The sequence below is a fragment of the Triturus cristatus genome, chromosome 9 (genome assembly GCF_964204655.1).
Source record: "Triturus cristatus chromosome 9, aTriCri1.1, whole genome shotgun sequence".
NCBI lineage: Eukaryota > Metazoa > Chordata > Amphibia > Caudata > Salamandridae > Triturus > Triturus cristatus.
The window spans coordinates 1199131986-1199150880 of record NC_140592.1 but is presented as its reverse complement, the minus strand read 5'-3'; the positions used below and the strand labels follow the sequence as shown (position 1 = coordinate 1199150880).

General features: G+C 42.2%; 1 long non-coding RNA gene across 5 annotated transcripts in view; it reads left to right on the top strand.

The window, feature by feature from the left end:
- LOC146799622 (uncharacterized) overlaps nt 1-18895 on the top strand; it is a 387718-nt gene that overhangs the window by 63053 nt on the left and 305770 nt on the right. Inside the window, exon 5 of one of the 5 annotated variants that reach the window (XR_014969293.1) lies at nt 16908-17273. The exons of 3 other annotated variants lie outside the window; for them this stretch is intronic. This is a non-coding gene — a long non-coding RNA (uncharacterized LOC146799622). Of the gene's footprint in view, nt 1-12694; nt 12809-16907; nt 17274-18895 lie in introns of those variants that run through there. One more of the 5 variants, XR_014969295.1, reaches the window with a different exon arrangement.

Genomic DNA, 18895 nt, shown 5'->3' with positions numbered 1-18895 from the left:
TCTCCCCATCTCTGCCAGAATCATGTGGTAGGAGCAGTGTTTGCGAGGGCCACACAATTTTTCTACCAGGGCTGTGATTGATATACGCTATGCTACCCGGCAGCCGGTGCATTGTTGTGACACTGTTTACACACCATTAATTCCGCCACCATTTGTCTATTTGTTGAGTTGGTGCCAAGGCACAAACCTGGGTCCTCAGCTCCAGACCCAAGCCATCTCCTCTCCTCACGCTAAGATTGGCTAATGTGCTGCCAGCGCTCTTATCCCGGGTCTCCTTACGCTTGCAAATGATGGCCTATGCTCAGTCACGGCCAGCATGACTTGTGGGAGGGAGCTTGGGGTCGTATGGGGAGGGAGGTCATACAGGAGGGGTGGAGGGTTTAATTTAATAATAAAAATAAATTAAACATACCTTCCCGCTGGCCGGGTCCCGTGTTGTCTCTGCTCCTCTCCTGCTCTCCTGTCTCCAACAGGAAGCAGGAAGCCAGGCTCCCAGGCCCACCCTTAAGCCAATCACAATGCTGCAAGCTGTGTTGTGATTGGTCGAGATGCAGCCCAGCCGGGTGATAATGGCCCGGCAATGGTCTTCATGTCGACTGCATTGCAGCCTGCATGGAGAAGGGCAGAGTCTGTCCACTCAGGAATGGGCACACCACTCCTCCCCTGCCTAGCCCTGCTAACAGAGAAGACCCACCCACCCACCAGCCCGCCCGCAACCAAAACCTTCTGCTTTCTCGCAGTGCGAGAAGCAGAAAACCATTTTATGTTTCTGCTTCTCGCACTGCGAGAAAGTAGTAGGTCGACGCTTCTCCGCCCTAGTGGTGGAGTCGCCCCTGCCCACGCTATCCTGTGCCTAGAAGTACTGATATTTTTTGCACACAAAATGTGACCATAAAAGCAATAACAGGTAACTAACATTTGGCTGAATTTTTGTAGGTACTGGACACCGTACATGCAGCCCAATTCTGTTACGTTCTATTATAGCCCTCAAAGTAACTGCGTGTTCTGTAGTCCGATGTAGCGCTTAGAAAAGCCAGCGCGCAGTGGAACACCACTGGACTTGTTGGAGGTTTCACAACATGGTATGCGTGACCGCGAATTAAAACGAATCCTATGACCCCTATTACAACAGGCTATAATACCCGTGCCTGACGAGACTAAGCGCAGAGAGGAGCGGAACTCCAATAGGGACCATGTCCCAACCCCTGTCTATTTTTGTTATGTGGAGCATTCACCTTCGCAACCCTCTCACCTCCGCAATCTGGCAACATTGCCTCTGGCCTCTGCCCACTCTGTGACCATGGCTGGCAATAGCGAAGGCACATGACTCTTGGGGGGGGGCATGTCCTTCATCCTTGTGGCCCACCCAGGGGGCCCCTGCCAATTGGTCGCTTCAAACCAAGCTGACCAATCAGCGCCTGGCATTTTCCTGGGCTCACCTGCCACCTACTCTAATTTCCACCCCCTGGTAGGGGTTTGTCACAGGCCCCTAATCGGTCCTGCTGCGCCTCACCAGCCTGCTTGTTCACTTCACCTATGAACAGTGGGGGGGTAGTTCAAAGTAGCCAAGTGTCTGGCAGGCATGTCCAGAGTAGGTGTGATGTACTACATTAGAACAAATTCTTCTGGTAGGTAAAATGCTTTTCCTAGAGTGTTGTTCAGGGACTCTACTGGGAAATCGAAGCCAGGCAGACATCTAAACACGCCTTTCTAGCAGTGTGCTTCTGGCCTGAAAGAAATGCAAATGCGCACAACCAGTTAATCAGCAAATGTAAAGGATTTGCAGATTAACTCATTGTGCACATTTACATTTCTTTCAGGCCAGTAGCACACTGGCAGAAAGGTGTGTTTAGCTGTCTGCCTGGCTTCAATTTCTCAGGAGAGTGAATCACTTGAAGCTTTTTGAGTGGTAGTGCACAGAGTTACCTGAGATGTGAAGTGCTTGCTTGTAATTGTCGTATTTACATAGTGCTTACTATCCCAAAGAAGGTGTTGAAGGGACAGTCATGTAAAAATAAAACACTACATAGGGTTTGGGTACTACTAAAATCTATGGGCCTCATTTACAATGAAGTGGTATAGGGTGGCTCAGCAAGTATTTATGCTCCGCTGCGCTGCCCTACGCCAATTCAAAAGGGCAAGAATGGACCGAATGTGTAAGATACGGGGCACTCCTGTCTTTTCTGCTGGCGCACAATTTGGTGCCTAGCACCAACGCAGGCACCCTTGCACCATGGGGCAAGGGTGTCTGCATTGTTGGCAGGATTGTCTTCCTGCGCAAAAACAATCCATGGTGGCTTTTTCCTCTTTCTATGTGTGCTACACATAGAAAAAGTGGAAACAATTGGGGAGAAATAAAGATATTTCTCCTCATTACCCATCCCCTGAGGCAGAGTACAGTTTTGACGCATCCTCAGATTCACAGAACCTTGTAAATCTGGGACTATGTCAAAGCCCATGGGAAAATCCACAGCAACCCCCAAGGAATACCCCCTGACGCAGTGTAAGGCAATGAATCGACTTGCACTGCGTTGCCTTACACCATATCTAGGAGGCAAGAAAAAGCCACGCAAAGTGACTTTGCGTGGCCTCGTAGATATAGGTCTGGACTCTGCGAAACCAGAGCGTCATAAAAAGTGACACACCAGCAGCACAATGACTTGTAAATAAGCCTCTATATTTTGGAAGCTGCCCATATATCCTGGAAGCACCATTTTATTGTAAAACAGTTTGCGCATTCTGTAGCGATCTATCTTATGCTGTGTGCAATGCTAGTATAAAATAAAGACTTGCATATTCACAGGGCTTTCTGTCACAGGCTATGACCTCGTAGCACTAAAAATACACATGTCACTATTCTCCTCTGCACCAACCACGATTTTAATTCTGTAGCTCTCTGGTTTCACACAGACTTTTGCAATACATCAACTAATAGAGGTTTCATACTGAACTATAGTGCATTTCCCACTGAGTAACAACTTTTTAAAATGTATTTATTATTCATTGACGCTGCCTGTTATTTTATATGTAGCTACCTGACAGTGAAAGACCTAAAAGACGTGTGTATGTTTTAATTAGGAGGATTGATGTTCAGCTACCTCCAGTTAAATGCAGCTGTAAATGCCAAGCTGTCAGTATTCCATGAAATATAGTATGGTTTTCCTCTACTGCCACGCAATGAAGTTGCAGTCCATGCATTACAGCTATTATACCAAGGGCCACTAGAATTATGTGATTGTGCGGCTGCAGTGATTTTAGCATAGTTGTAGATTTGCCGCATTTGCCACATAACCCATCATCTGCCGCATAACCTGCCGATTTTAACCCCCAAAAATATATGTACTCAAAAGGTTCAAAAGTTACTAAAAAGCAGCAACAGGTGTTGTTGCTCAGTAGAAGGCTCTTTATAAAGCGTTACTGGTCACCTTTTTGTTGCTTATTGCTATATTTAGGTGCTAACCTGGTACAAATGAGGTGCAACCACTGGTTGACCATTTCTCTGGAGAACATTTATGGTTGTCAATGATAAGGAGTACTAGGTTCTAGAAATTTTTGTCGGGAGGGGGTCCTTATGCCTAAACATTTTGATGGGGGGCCTTGGCATCAGAAAAGTTTGAAGAACGCTGGTGTAGCGTGTCCCAGACTTGTAGCTTTCAGTGTGTAAATGGTTACTGACTGTCAGGGGCAGGTGGTAACGTGTCAAAGCTTAGAAAATGTGTCAGTAGTCAAAGAGCATTGATACGTTTTATTTATTTATCTGGAGAAACACATCTCTGGAGCCCGCTTCCATGGATACATTGAGTCATGTTTTAGAATGTTTGACAAACTGCTGTAGGAGTCCTACAATTTGTTGACAAGCAGCCAAGATTGATTTGGTTTTAATTTTGCACCAAGCCTTCACTAAAATAAGACATAAAGTTATAAAATATAAACCCAACTAGTCATTCTTTCTCAATTGCTAGTAGCATTCTAGAGACTCATAACAATCACTGGCAAAGCCAATGAATTTTTCAATTATAAGGACGTGTTGCATGATCAGAGAAAACATGCCTTTGTTGCAATAATTAACTTATGTTACCAGACCCTGGCGTCCATAGATTACCCATGGGGAGCAAAGTTCCACAAATATTTACTATAATAACTGTCTCTTTGAGGATCCACTATAGAAGAAAATGCTTGAATTGTACCGATTATTGGATTGTTAATTCTCTGCAGCACTGGCATACCTAATAGGATTGTATATTTACAAGTTGATGACGAAAGACTTGTGTCCCATTGCAGACGCCTCTACTTACACCGCAGAGGCCAAGCTCAGTGCTGGGGTGAAGCGTAAAGGCGCATGCAGCGCTGAAGGGCAAGATGATACAGTGCAGGTCCACTATCACTCAGCTGAGTTCACTCTACCTCCCTGTTAGCAGGACACTAGCCACACCCGGCTCTAGGGCGGTGTGATCGGTGCCACCGCACCGGGCGCTGACTTGGGGTGTCATGTTCATCTTTTTAAAAGCAGCTGATGCCGCAAACATAATAAGCAGTTTTCCAGCATCAATAAAAATGACAACTCCGGTGATTAATGTTCTTCCTGGAGAGAGACCGGAGCTTTGTCTAGTGAGAGATTCGACTCCTTCATAGAGGGTTTATATGCCTGCTGCAAAGAACGTGTCCCATTCACATCACAAAGTGCATATAATATAAATAAATCAATGGGTTACCGCTTTTTTCAGAGATCCTTTTGTTATTTTCAGTTTATAAGTTAAAATCCTAATAGTGAGCTATTAACTGCCACCAAAGAGCTTCATGCGAACAGCAAGGAATTATTAGAGCTATATATTTTTTGCCCAGTGTTTCATTGTCCTAATATTGCAAAAGGGGTTCATTTGGTAGAAATCAATTCTTATTATTAAAGAAAACCCCTAATAATGGTGTTACATTTTAAATTCTGAATTTGCGCTTTTTCAGTCCAATCACTCTTAAACTATACTTCCTACCAGTATGAATGAAATGTGACTCTAAATCTTTGTAGGCCTCTGTCTTATGTAATATTTCCTATACACTGATTTACACACCGATGATTGATTGTCTCTGTGCAATGTGTGTGTGATGTAAAGTGCATGCTGACAGCTTAAACTTTTATGAGTGGCGATATAACTAAATAAATCTAAGAGACAGTGGTTATGGAGACTTGAGGGCCACTGTCAAATGGTGGTTGTAAGGGAAACCGTAGCGGAGGTGGTCATTTGGGAGGGGGCGCCAACCACAATTGTCGCACAGGGCGCCACTAGTGCTAAAGCCGGCCCTGGCCACACCTCCAGCGCCCACTTCATCCCTAGCCTCAGACTCTATTTGGTGAGTGCCTGCACTTCTTTTGTAGCATTTAAATCACTGCTTTTAAGCCCTGCGAAAGCCTCCCTCGAAAGCCTGCCATTTTGCATAGTGTAAGCTTTGAGAGAGTGAAAATCTTGTGATACATGAGGTCCCCTATGTGCAATGTTCCTGCTGCATTCAAAGTGTTCTTTGTAATTCACCTTGCTCGTGAATCTAGTTCTGCACTATATGAAATATGTAAAATAAAAATACACATGAGTGTGTTCATACTTTGTTGACCGAGTCTAGACATGCAGGGTCATATGACCCCATACTCGCCCTGTGACTTGCCTGCTCGCCCTGTGACACGCCTGCTCGCCTGGTGACACGCGTACTTACCCCATGACTCGGATGCTTACCCTGTGACTAGTGTGCTCTCACCCTGTGAATCGCGTGCTTGCCCGGAGACTCGCGTGCTCCCCGTGACTCACATGCTCCCCCTGAGACTAGAGTGCTCACCCTTTGCAGTGAGACATTTGCAGGGGTTTACTAACAAGCTGGCGGCATCTACTGGTTACAGATTCCATCTCTTAGCTGCTGTATCTGGTTCACTGCTGCAGAAAACTATGGAAATATTGAGCTTTAAACCACATCATTAAAACTGTGACATGTGCCTCATTTCTGGCAGCCTCGCGCTGTCTTTTTTCCAAATGGTAATGGCAATGAAATTGCCCCCATCTGTTGAAGATTATTCACTGCTGTATGTGAAGGATAGTGTGAATTTAGAATTCGCCTTGTTTTCTGGAACTTTGCATAGTCCATTTGAGAATTTGCATTTTTTTTCCAGCAGGGTAATAGATTGTGATATCACAAAAATGCTCTTTTCCAGTGTATTTTCAGTCCATGTTCTGTGTGCTGCCAAATACTTTGTTCTGAAGTGCTTTGGCATGGGTTTGCTGTGGGGATTAACCTTCACGCTCTACATGTATCTCTCTCACTGATGCTCTGGTAAAACCTTATAAATATTATGCTAAAAAGGTCAATAATGAGTCATCATGGGAGATCTTAGCAGATAATACTCAATTTCCAGCAATGAATTCACCCCTTACATTTAAATTGGCAGCAGAAGCACACCAGCACACAGGGGTGGTAGGACAGGTGGTCCAGAATGCACATCTGTATTTCAGCTCCATCTTTCTATTAGTTTTGTATTTTCTCTCTATTTCTATCATGTCCGTTTCTTACGCTTATTTTGCAATTGCTGTGCGTTAGTATTTCATTTTGACACTTTATTTTCATTGTCATACCTTAATATTCTCTCACATTTTTTGGCTAGGTCACATAAACTGCAACAATGTTTAGTAATTTTAAAATAGGGCCTGGCATTTCTGCACTGGAGCCAGGCAACATTTGCAGGTACCACCGGGTGCAAACGTTTGCACTGGTCTGTCTCATTGGTTCAAAGGTTAGTGCAGAATTGACCAAAACTGTGACAAAATTGATCATCAGTGCTGCACTTTACATGATCTGGACCATCTTCCTTGTCGCGCATAGACCTTTATCACAAAAGCCAACTTGTGTACAATCATTCATTCGGTTGCTAATAGCCTGCGAGCTCATGCCTATGAGTAAGGTACAATCAGAATGGAAAGTTTCATGACAGCCCCAATTGTAGTTAAAATACCACAGAGATGAATGAGGCAACTGGTTGCCTGGTAAAAGCTAGTAAGTTCCTCATAAGGGTAGTCATTCATTGGGCATTCGTATGACTCAGAGGAAATTTAGAAACACAGTAGTTTATTTTCAGTTTCAACCATACAAACCTCACAGACAATGCACCATTACAGAACCCAAGCTAACCAAATTTCGCTTGGACCTATTTCAGACTTTTTTGTATGGCCCAGAAAAGTTCAACACAGCTGGTGGTGTTGGTGGTGATCTGTTTCGGATGACTATCATCAAAGTACAGTACATGCCCACTGCATGCCCATTGCAGTCCTCAGACTCCATTCCCGAGGCACTTTCACCTCTCTGCCCTCTCATGTTTAAAAGTATTTGATAGAATGCAGGTAGGACGCATAATGTGTGACACGTCACTAATAAGTCACCATGTTACCTCACCCGCCATGCTTGTGTATAGGCGGTGGGATTGAACGAGAGCACTAATGCAACTCCTGAAAGGGAAGGAGCTGCAGCGATATCAGTATAGCATACATCGGATGCAGATTGCCGCCAGCTTTAAAGGTATGTCCTCCACCTCGAGCCAAACAACTTTGCAAAGCGTTTGTAGAAATCCTGGGTGAGATGCACTAGACTATGGTACAAAAATTGCATACATTTTTTTTCTTTGTTTATTTACCTTTGTAGACTTACATAGCATTTGTATAGCCCTGGGGCATTAGAGTGCCTTACAGTATTGAATACAGTTAAATTTGTAAAGCATATACTTACATATAGCATGAATCAAGTGTCAAAATTGAAAAGACAGCGATTAAAGAATATAAATATTGCATGGAACATCTTTAGACATAAAGTAATAAGGATGTATGATATTACAACGCGGGTTTTTACCACGCGTGCAGTTACATCACATGCGTTACAACGCATGCGATGTTACAACGCTATGCCATTAGAACGCAAGTCTTTACATCGACTTGCGCTAGATGGCGTGCTGACATTAAAAAAGTGTAATTTACTATTCCAACTCCAGTCCACTTAACAGTAGGGAAGGTGTTGGGATAGTAAACTACACTATTTGAAATGTTAGCACGCCATCTAGCGCAAGTCGATGTACAGACTTGCGTTCTAATGGCATAGCGTTGCAACATCGCATGCGTTGTAACGCATGCGATGTAACTGCACAGCGTGGTAATAATCGCGTTGTAATGGCTGTTCCCCAAGTAATAAGTATATGTGTATTGACAACATGCAGGATGTTCTATTCCTGGTGCGGTGAAACTCATGTATGGCTCTGAAACCATTTAGAAGCGGAACCTGTCTCTCTTTGCTGCTGAGAGGATTCAAGATGGCCCCGCCACTCCCGGTGCAGCACCACGTGAGGCCAGCCTAAAGCTGTGCCACCCACCCTGATGCCCTGAAGGCAGATTCGGAGGAGTGTAGAGGTGAAATCCACCGCTGGAAGTGTTTCAAACTCCATAGATCAGGATTTTTAGGTGGTATGCACAAGGCCATCATCCAACGTAGAGAGACCAGAGCATGATGGGAGGCACTGATGTGGTAGGTAGGCAGGCCTGACAGAACTGCCTCCCACCACTTTTATTTCTGCTATGCTGTTTGTAAACCACATTTATAATGACCTGCTTTGTTATACCAAGATGTATAGGCCTTTTCATGTGCAAGGACCAACGCCTCGTTTTCACGTTGGCATTTGTATGTGAAAAAGTTAGAATCCTGCCAGCTAAGCAGAGAACCATTTTCTTTGTACCTTTTATCCTCTCTATCGTTTCCTCATATGAAACAGGAGTACCTATCTAAACATCTGTTATCTGCAGTTTCATCCATTTTTTTAAGCTAAAGAAGCTTTATTGAAAGAAATATTAACATGACTGAAACAGTATACAGGAACTTGTATAAACTGTAGGAATTAAATTTATAATAAATGTCATTAAGAATGAAATGAAGCAGTTTAACAATTTTGAAATATGATTGGAAAAAAAGAGGGAAGGAGGGGGAACGCATAGTTAACAGTAGCATAGAACATTACCTGAAAAGAAAATAGCGATCTAATAAAATGTAACAAGCCAAACACAGAACAGCAGAATTAATATCCATGGCAGAGAAATAGATAATTCTTGGATGTTTAAAATTTTCAGATAAAGTACAAATAGGAGACTTATGAGCTACATCACCTAAAAAGGAAGTCAAAGATAAACAATATAAAACTCTATTAGCAGATGGACAGTAAAAAGAGAAAAAGGCAGTATGTAATATATGGTAATGACACCAGGCTTTATAAGAAATATTTGATGAACATTTCCAAATGATAGAGATTTGCTGAAAGTCAAGATCGAGGAAGAGATCTAATAACTGTAAGTTACTATGTGTCAAGTGGATATCTTCAGAAAGATTACCCAAGAGTATCAAGGGAGTTAAAGGGCAACCTAAATGAAGCAATAAAGAAAACTGAGACCAAACTTTTTCCCAGAAAGAGGCTGTAGGAGGACAGGGAAACAACATATGCATAAGTTCACCAAATTTATGGTCACAGGACCAACATTTAGGAGCGGAGCCCATGGAGAGTCTAGCTAGTAAGGAAGGGGTAAGGTATAGTCTATGATAGAAAAAGAACAAAGAGAGAGAAGGAGAAGCTGTTCTGGAGGCTTTGTAAAGTTTATCACAAATCTTATTCCAAAATGGAAGAGTCCAGGTACATCATAATTCTAATTCCCACAGCATTTCCAACTTCGTTTTGGATCTGACACACGATGAAGAGCGAAGTCTATAGATAGGTGAAGCATTAGGAACAGAAGTAAGAATTAAACAGAGAGGGCATTGTGATGAGGAAGAAGGGGAAGCGCTTGGTAATAAATGAAGAACATCAAGAAGAATATTTATAAGATGGAGAAATGTAGGTGAAACACAACAAGGGCATTTGGATAAGTGTTGAAATTGTGAGAAGGAGAAAGGATCAGTATGGAAAAATACATCTTTGACCCAGACAACACCTCTTTGCCTCCAGGATTTCCAAATAGAGGTTTGTTATTAATGGTAATAAGATTGTTATACCAGAATGGAGACTGTCGGAAAGATTCACGTGTTACATACTACGATTGATAAATTGGGTTTAGGATAGTGCAAGTGTGTTTAAAAAGAGAAGAAAAAATTATGGAAGGTTTAGCCGAGATAGATAAAACTTCACAGGGAAGAAAAGGAGCTAGAAAAGAGCATTCAATATCCAACCATAAAGGAGTAATCAAGGTTTGCGGCATAGAAAGTCATCTAGAGGCTTGTCTGAGACAGAATGCCTTATGGTATAACCGAAAGTCAGGGAAATTGACTCCACCTTCCTGTTTGGTCTTCCTAAGAGAAGACAGAGAAATTCTGGCTCTTTTATTCATTCAAAGAAATTTAGAAAGTTTAGAGTCTAATTTATTAAAAAATGTAGCAGGAATATTAATAGTGATCACGGAAAGGGTATATAGAATTATGGGTGAAATCATCATTTTGATAGAGTCCATATGACCCCACCAGGAAAGAAAGAAGGGATTCCAGGCAAAATAAGTTTGTTGACATTATCTAGACAGTCATTGACATTCGCCGAAACCGAATTATTAATGGGAGGGGTGAACCAAATGCCCAAATACTTAATTTTGGAGGCATTCCAGTGGAATCCCGTGGCATTAAAAGAATGACTAAAAGTAAACTTAGTAAGAGGCATGATTTCAGTTTTGTCAGAATTAATCCTGTATCTGGAAAACCGAGGAAAAGGTATCAATTTCCTGAAGAAGAGCCAGAGCAGACCACTCAAGCGTGGAAATGAAAAGAAGTATGTCGTCAGCATACCCTGACATTTTTAAATGATTGGCTCCATATTGAAAACCATTTATTTCAGCGTTATTTCTGATATGGGATAGGCAAGGTTCCAAAGCAAGTATAAATAAAAGAGGAGATAAAGGACAACACTGACAAACACCACAACTTAATTAGAAGTAACTAGGGATCTTCCCATTGACTAAAACGGAAGCCATGGGGGATTGATAAAGTAAAGAAAACAAGCTAAATGAAATGGGGACCTAACCCATGCCAGGCTAGGGATTTGAGTAAGAAGGACCAGACAATGTAATCAAATGCTTTTTCAGCAACAATAGAGATTGCTGCTAGAGGTCATGAAAGAGAAGATGCCTTATTCAAAACATTAAAAAAGAATCTAGAATCGTCAGAGGTAAGTCTATCTTTAATAAATCCTGACTGTTCCTTACCAATCATTGAAGGAAGGAAGGGTTCAAGGCATAAAGCTAGTAATTTGGCGAAGATTTTGTAATCCACTTTGACAAATAAAATATGCCTGTAGTTTTTACAAAGAGCTGGATCTTTACCTTCCTTATGGATAAGACAAAGCGTAGCCTCTCGGAAGGCACCCCCAGTGGAACCAGACACAGAGAAAAATTGAAAGAGTTGTAATCGTATAGGAAGAAGAAGATTAGAGAAGTGAAGAAAAAGATTTGACACTGAAGCCATCTGGACCAGGGTATTTGTTCTTCCTAAGAGATTAAAGTACACAAAGGCTAGCTGATAAAGAAATGTCTGATTCTAAGGATGAGAAGTCTTTATGTTTGCTAAGGGAATTCCTGAAATTTTGTAAATAGGCCTCTATCTGAGAAGGCAGGGGAGGAGATTCAGGCGTGTAAAGGGACGGATAATACTTAACAAATTCCACAAGAATCTCAGAATCCTTGAAGACAGTAAGCCCTATATAATTTTTTACTGAATCTAACATGTGATCTTGCTTATGGAACTTCAAATAATTAGCAAAAAGCTTACCCATTTCATTATGCCTTCCGTAATAACGAGAGCAGCTACGGGGTAAATTTGAGGAGGCTTTATCTGTGGCTATCATATCAAACTGTAATTTTGCACCTATAAGCTCTTGCAAATTAGGTGGAGTCGATGAAGAGTAATATTGATGTTCTAAGCATTTAATATCGCGTAAAAGGGATTGATGTTGTTTAGCAAGGGATATCTCTTTTAGAGAAACACAATCAATAATATGACTTCGAGCAGAAGCTTTAAAGGTATTCCACAGTAATTGTGGGGCGAAAGTAGGGTTTGCATGAATTAAAACAAATTCTTTCAGAAAAAGACAAAAAGGGAGAAGAGAAAGTAGGGTCGAGTACAAGGGAAATATTGAACCTCCATCTATTGGACTTGGAATGCACCAGGATTCAATCAAAATCTGTAATGACAGGGGCATGATCAGAATTCACAATTGGTTCAATAGAAGAACTGTTAAGATTTTGGGAGAGTAATTTAGAGACAAAAATATGATCTAATCTGGATAGAGAACCATGAAGAGGGGAGAAAATAAAGTTCTATACTAGAAGGATTGCAGAGTCTACATGAGTGCACCAAAATACATTGTGTTATAAAGGAATGAAATTGCTTGTGAATTTTTTGAGGAATATATTTAACTGGGGATTGAAGATCAATAAAAGGGTCCATTACTTGATTACAGTCACCACCCAAAATAAAAAAGTCATCAGCATGTTGTCCACATTCTTTGGAAACTTTAGGCCAAAAGAAATTATCAACCTGGGTAGAACCATAAATATTACAAATAGTTAATGGGGTGTCATTAATAATTAACTTAACAAAAAGTCATCTGCCTTCGGAATCAGATTCTTGAGAAACAGTTATCATTTTTTTATTCTAGTGACACAGAAGAATAACGCCATTCGTCATATTTAAGGAAAGAGTGACAAAAACAGAACCCATCCAACCCCATTTAAGTTTCAAAGCCTCAAGTTCAGAAAGGTGAATTTCTTGGAGCAAAATGAGGTCAGGGTAATATTTGGCCTCTTTATAGGGTTGATTACACCTTTAACATTCCAAGAAATAACTATGAATGGAACAACATATCGAAATATATACACAAAGTCGTTCTATTAAGACAAGAAATGTTGTAAACCATAAAACATAAAAAATAATAAGGGAAGAAAAGAGAGGAGAAGATCAAAAAAGAGAGACAGTACATGTCAAACAATGACGACTGTTGAAACATACCTGATGAGGATGAACATGGGGGAAGAGTTGGCAACAGCATGAGTAAAGATGGCACAACGAACGCCTCGACAGACAAACGGAACAGAACAAGGTGAGTGATCGGATAAGACAGCAAGGAACCTGAAAAAGAAGAACGTTAATCAATAACCGTAAATAACACAATATCATAGAAAAATCATAAAGGAAATGAGCATGAAACTGCAATTGAAAGATAACCCCAATAGCAAGATAATATGTAAGAGGAGCCTTTCTGTTAGAAATGGGGGTCTCTAGTTGGCAATGGCTGGCGCCAATGTCCAAATTGGGACCCTTCTTCCTAAGTCAGGGCAAGTGGGCAAGTAGGAAGAGGTGTGGGTTGGCGGCCAGGGCGACTGACTCCGGAATCTGGGGATCACGGTTCGATCCCTGGCGCCGGCGGCAGATTAGCCCAGCACAATGTGACTCCGGGCAATAGCTTGCTCAATCTTCCCAACGGCCCCCAGCGCCTTGAGACCTTAATGGGTTATTGTTCGCGCTTTACAAATGTGGGTATTATTATTATTATTATTCTTACCCCCTTTGATAACCCCTGCTCAACCATGTGGTAACGTAGCACAGGCAGTTAGGCCTATCTCAGAGGCAGTGTGTGAAGCATTTATAACCATGCACAATAAGGCAGTAACGACACCACAAAAGGACACAACTCCAGTAGGTATAGAAAAATAGTATATTTATCTAAGGTTTTGATAAGACTCTCAAAGCATTTTAACAAGCCACAATGCACGTGAATTAGTATGGACTTAAAAATGCAATAACGTCTTCACTAGAACGTGGCACTGACTTAGTTCAAGGCCTGGGGCTACGCGGCCTGTTGCGCACCAGATACCTGTCGTTGGAAGGGGACACAGCACGCAGCTTATCGAAGAAGCGGATACGGTGACAGGCGGACTCCCAGTGACCACAGCTCTTGGCTGCAGTGGTCCGCAGCGTGCACTCACAATGATTCGGGCACTCTGGGACAGGCGGGCTTTCAGCGGCAGCAGCACGTGGCTGCGGTGGCCCAGGCTGGTGGTGGCGATGACTCTCGTCATGCAGCACCATGGTGGGCTCACAGCGGCAACAGCTCTCTCTTAGCTGCGGCGGCCCACGAGACGATAGCGACAATCTTTGACAATGGTGAACAAGATGCGGGCACACAGTGGTGGCAACTCTCTCTAAGCAGCGATGGCCCACAGGACAAATCACGATGATGCACAGTGGGCAAAGGTGTGGGCACTCAGCCACAGCAGCTCTCTCTTAGCTGCGGCAGCCCACAGGACAAATCACGATGATGCAAAGTTGGCAAAGGTGCTAGCAGACGCCAAGTGGGAGGTGGAGCAATCATACACCTTGCCAGGCACGGCCCTGCTCAGATCAAAGAGTCACCCCTCCCCATTCTCTGAATGCCAATCTCTCTCTCCAGCCAGGTCTGACCCAGCTGGCCCTGCTGCTCCAAAACCAGACGGCCAATACACATACTAGCAAAGCCTACAGGAAAGCTTAGGCAAGAAAATACCTCGTTTCTAGAAGAGGCATTTTCGAACACGGGTTATACAAATGATCCTTACTAAAAGATGTATCTCAATGTCCTGAGCCTAAACATATCAAATTCGAATTTCCTATCAGGTTCCTGGGGTCAGGTAGGATTATGGAATGTAAGACTCAGCCTGCCCATTCTGGCCTATGAGAACGGATAGACTCACAATAGTTAACAGTGAAATGGAGGGTAACTCGCTTTTAGAACATGCTACACAGACCTAGGCATGTTCTTCCTGTCACAGACAACGCACCCTGCCATAGGGGTGTCTTACATGGTGCGAAGGGAAGGTGTAGGGACTGGGAAGTGGGTGCACCTCACAGTTACTAAGGCAGTTCTGGACTGCCTATAGACTCTGCAATGGCAGGTCTGAAATATACTTTAAAAGCTGCTTCTGTGAGTAGCTCAAATCAGCGCTGCAGGCTCACCAACAGTATTTGGTCTACCAGCCCTGGGCACACACAGTGCATTTATACTAGGGACTGACAGGTAAACCAAACTAGAAAATTATGGTTATCCCAATTCATAAAGTCATCTTTACACAGGGAGCATTCGTGCTGTGGCACTGATTAGCAGTGGCACAGCGCCCAGAGCATCTAAATCCAGCCAACATAAAAGATAGGAAGCGAAAAGAGGAAGGGAGGCCTACGCCAATGATGCCAGGTCTAACACTTGCCATAAAAGTTGCCTTTTAGATTTCGCTGCACCGAGGACTTTCAGCAAATCAGTAAATTTCAGAAAAAAGATGATGACACCTTTGGGCTTGGTTGACAAGAAGGATGAAAAAGAGGGTAGACCTAGACGATAGCTCTCTGAATATTCAAGCATGTGGTGGAAGGTAGGCCCACCAGCTGAGGTAAAAAAGAAGTGAAAAAGGAAATAAAATCCATTTCATCCAATCCTTCCTGAAGACCATGGAGGTACAGGTTATTTAATCTATTTCTGTTTTCTAAATCTTCAGAGTGAGCCTTCAATGCCGCCACCTCTTTCTCCAGAGCTGCAATTTTAGAAGACTCATCTTGCACATCACTGACACATTGTTCAAGGTCTGTGACTCTGGTTTCCATCTGAGACCATTTGTCATCCAAGTTCTGAATGTGCCTATTGCTTTCTTCCACGAATGGATGGAGCGCATGGACACCAGGTCAAGAGAAATAGGAGAAGAGGATTTCTTAGGAGAGGGAGGGTCCTGTTTGACTCTCTTAGGAGTAGACTAGGTTGCAGCCGGACCAATTTTAGCAGAAGAGGAGTATGAGGCTGACATGTTGGACGTAGCTGGAGTACATCTCAATGGACAGCTTGCAGATTTTAAAAATGAGTTGAAAACGAAGGTTAGAAAATGAAGATTAAGGAGGGTTAAAAGAAAGAAGATAAAATTTTATCTTCTTTCTTTTAACCCTCCTTAATCTTCATTTTCTAACCTTCGTTTTCAACTTTTCTAACACTTCTGACCTTTTTTTCCCAACTTTATTTATTTTCTTGAACATTTTTTAACTTTATTATTCTTTTCAACTGTATCTTAGTGTTCTCGACATGTCTTCTATTCAACATCTGACATTTTATTTATTTTCAAGCTGCTTTGGTAAACTTTCATTAATCTTTTGTTATCACACAAACTTCTCGCTTTTTACTTCGGTTCACATTCACTAATAAACAGCACGACTACTAACACACTTCGCATCTTTAAGATGGCCGCCGCACTTTGAGTCCTCTTTTTTTGTCAATCACTTATTTTCCTATTTAACATGGCGACCTTTACTATTCACGGTCTTCCCGATCGGCACAATTTCACCATGCCCGTTTAACCAACGAATCGAGGTAACCTTCTTCTCTAACTCTGGCTCTTTTGACCTTGTTTCTTTTTGATCTTATTACGCTTACTAGCTTGTTCACAACGTTCGAGTACTTTTTTTAAGCGTTGAACCCACCTTAGCGTTTCACGCATAACTTTACACATGCATTTTTAACTATTACCACTTTACTTATCGACCCGCGTTTGATTAAGGTTTATTCAAAACTTGACTATTTCGTTTATGTGTTGAACTCACTGTTGCATCACAACACGTGGTGTCTCTCACCATCTAATTTTACTCGTGCCTTATTTCTCAATGCTCACTGTTACTATGTTTCTCTTTGCTTTACCATTTACCGCAACACTGTTACCTTTCAGTATACTCTTTCGAGTAACTCCGTATAGTTCAATTTTGATCTTTCATGGAAGGGATATGTCATTCATTCTTTTGTATGATTTGTTTAATTATTGTAATTTCAAGGGGGCTAGCAACATGATCTCCTATTTCTGTTACAGGATTCCTCCTGACGAAGGGTTTTACCCGAAATGCATAGAGGATATCCGTTGATATCGTTGTGACTCAACATATGAAGTTTATAATATGGCAGACATATTTTTCATCATGAATAAATGAACCTTTGATTTAATTTATGCTTGTGAAGACTGGTAACTTCGTTACCCCATAGTGCTGTGCGCATAGAGGGACACCACCCCGGATGAGGCAGTGCAACTAACTCAATTGCAGTAGGCCTGAACTTTTGACTTTGTCCAGGTGTTGGCGCGACCAGATAGCCCAAATAAGCGCTTATTTCTTCTAAGAGCTATTTTACAGTTTAGTCTTTAAAAATTCATATCTCAAGCTCTATTTATTGGATGTTTATCATTTTGGTCTTGCTTTATTTATTAAATGAAATTCTATTTTTCTAATCTGGTGTGGGATCTTTTTGTGCGGATGTTTAAGGACATGCAGTATGTCAGTGTTGTGGTGCAGTGCTGGTGAATGTGGACAGATTTATGAAGATACAAACAACACAAGACACATTGCCCTTATTTTTAAGTTAATATGGTAAACTAGTGGCTAGATGTACAAAGCATTTTTGAAGTCGCAAATGGCCTATTTCGCAGAATCTGGCTGTTTGCATCCTCAAAAATGCTTTTTTCAATGTACAAACACCAAATTGTGATTCAAATAGCAAATTGGGTTTGCAACCAAATACCGATTGGTTAGGTAGGTAGCAGACAATATAACCTCCGATTTAAAGTATGGAAGGCATTGATGGGGGGTGGCCTGAGAGCGCAAATATTACCGTGAAACATAAATGGGCTGCGCTCATAAGTAGATCAAAGACAATTTCACAATATTTGCCAGACTCACATGCACAGTTAATTGTTTTGCAGGTGACACACTTGTGTCGTAAAGAATGTTTCAAACTTTTGGTTCTCAAAATGCCTCTAGCAAGTAATTTGTAAAGATCAAGAGGGTTGCACCAAGGAGGTGGCCATCTTAGTTAAAAACAACATCCAAAATAATGTACCAAGAGGCGTGCCACTCTCTCTTATTTAGAAAAATCGAACGTGGACATATGCCTTCTCCAGTAAACTAATTTGACCACGAGCGATTGCAATTGACATAGGTCCAAAGCCTTTCCTCAACTATACCTTTCCTCTATGGCCTGAAAAACAGCTGGAGTGGCAACGCTGATTTCATGCTCATTTTAGGGGAAACTCGTGGATACAACCCGCCTGACCAATGATCAAGCAGCAGTGCTAGAATGCCATATGCCTGTAAAAGAATTTATAACTTCCATTTCCAGACAAAAACCACTAAAATCCCCAGGTCCGGATAGATTCCCAGTGCTTTTCTACAAGACCTTGTGGTATTGCCTAGTAGTTTGTATGTGGGACTGGAGGTATGTCATGCCATGGGTCTAGGCTCCTAGCTGAGACTTGCTGGAATGTTAGGTAGATGACACCACAGGGTCGTTGGGAATGGCTGCCTTCTCCTGGGATTTGTACATGTTTATACTTGGTGTTACTTACCTAATAAACAAGTATATCACAATTGGATTATATTTTCTGAGTGTGCTACCACATTACAGACCTTCTGTGACTTATTAGCTCCCCTCCTCATGAGACTTTGCATTTCAATCACTAACACTGCTACGATCCCATGCTCGTTGATGGAGGCATCGACTGTGGTCATTCCTAAACCCGGCAAGGACAGTCACCAGTTTGGGTCCTACAGACCTATCTCATTGCTAAATGTAGAAGCAAAGCTATTTACTGGTATCCTGGCAACCCATCTCAGCCCCTTGATGCCGAGACTGGTGTCCCCAGATCAGGCGGGCTACGTTCTTCAGAGACAATGTGCAGGTAACACTAAAAGGATCCTTCACCTCATAGAAAGGCCTTTGATTGTGTTCATTGGCCTTACTCGGAGGAGACACTGGTCCATTTTGGTTTCGGAGAACGGTTCAAAGCCTGCAAGTTAAATAATTACGGGG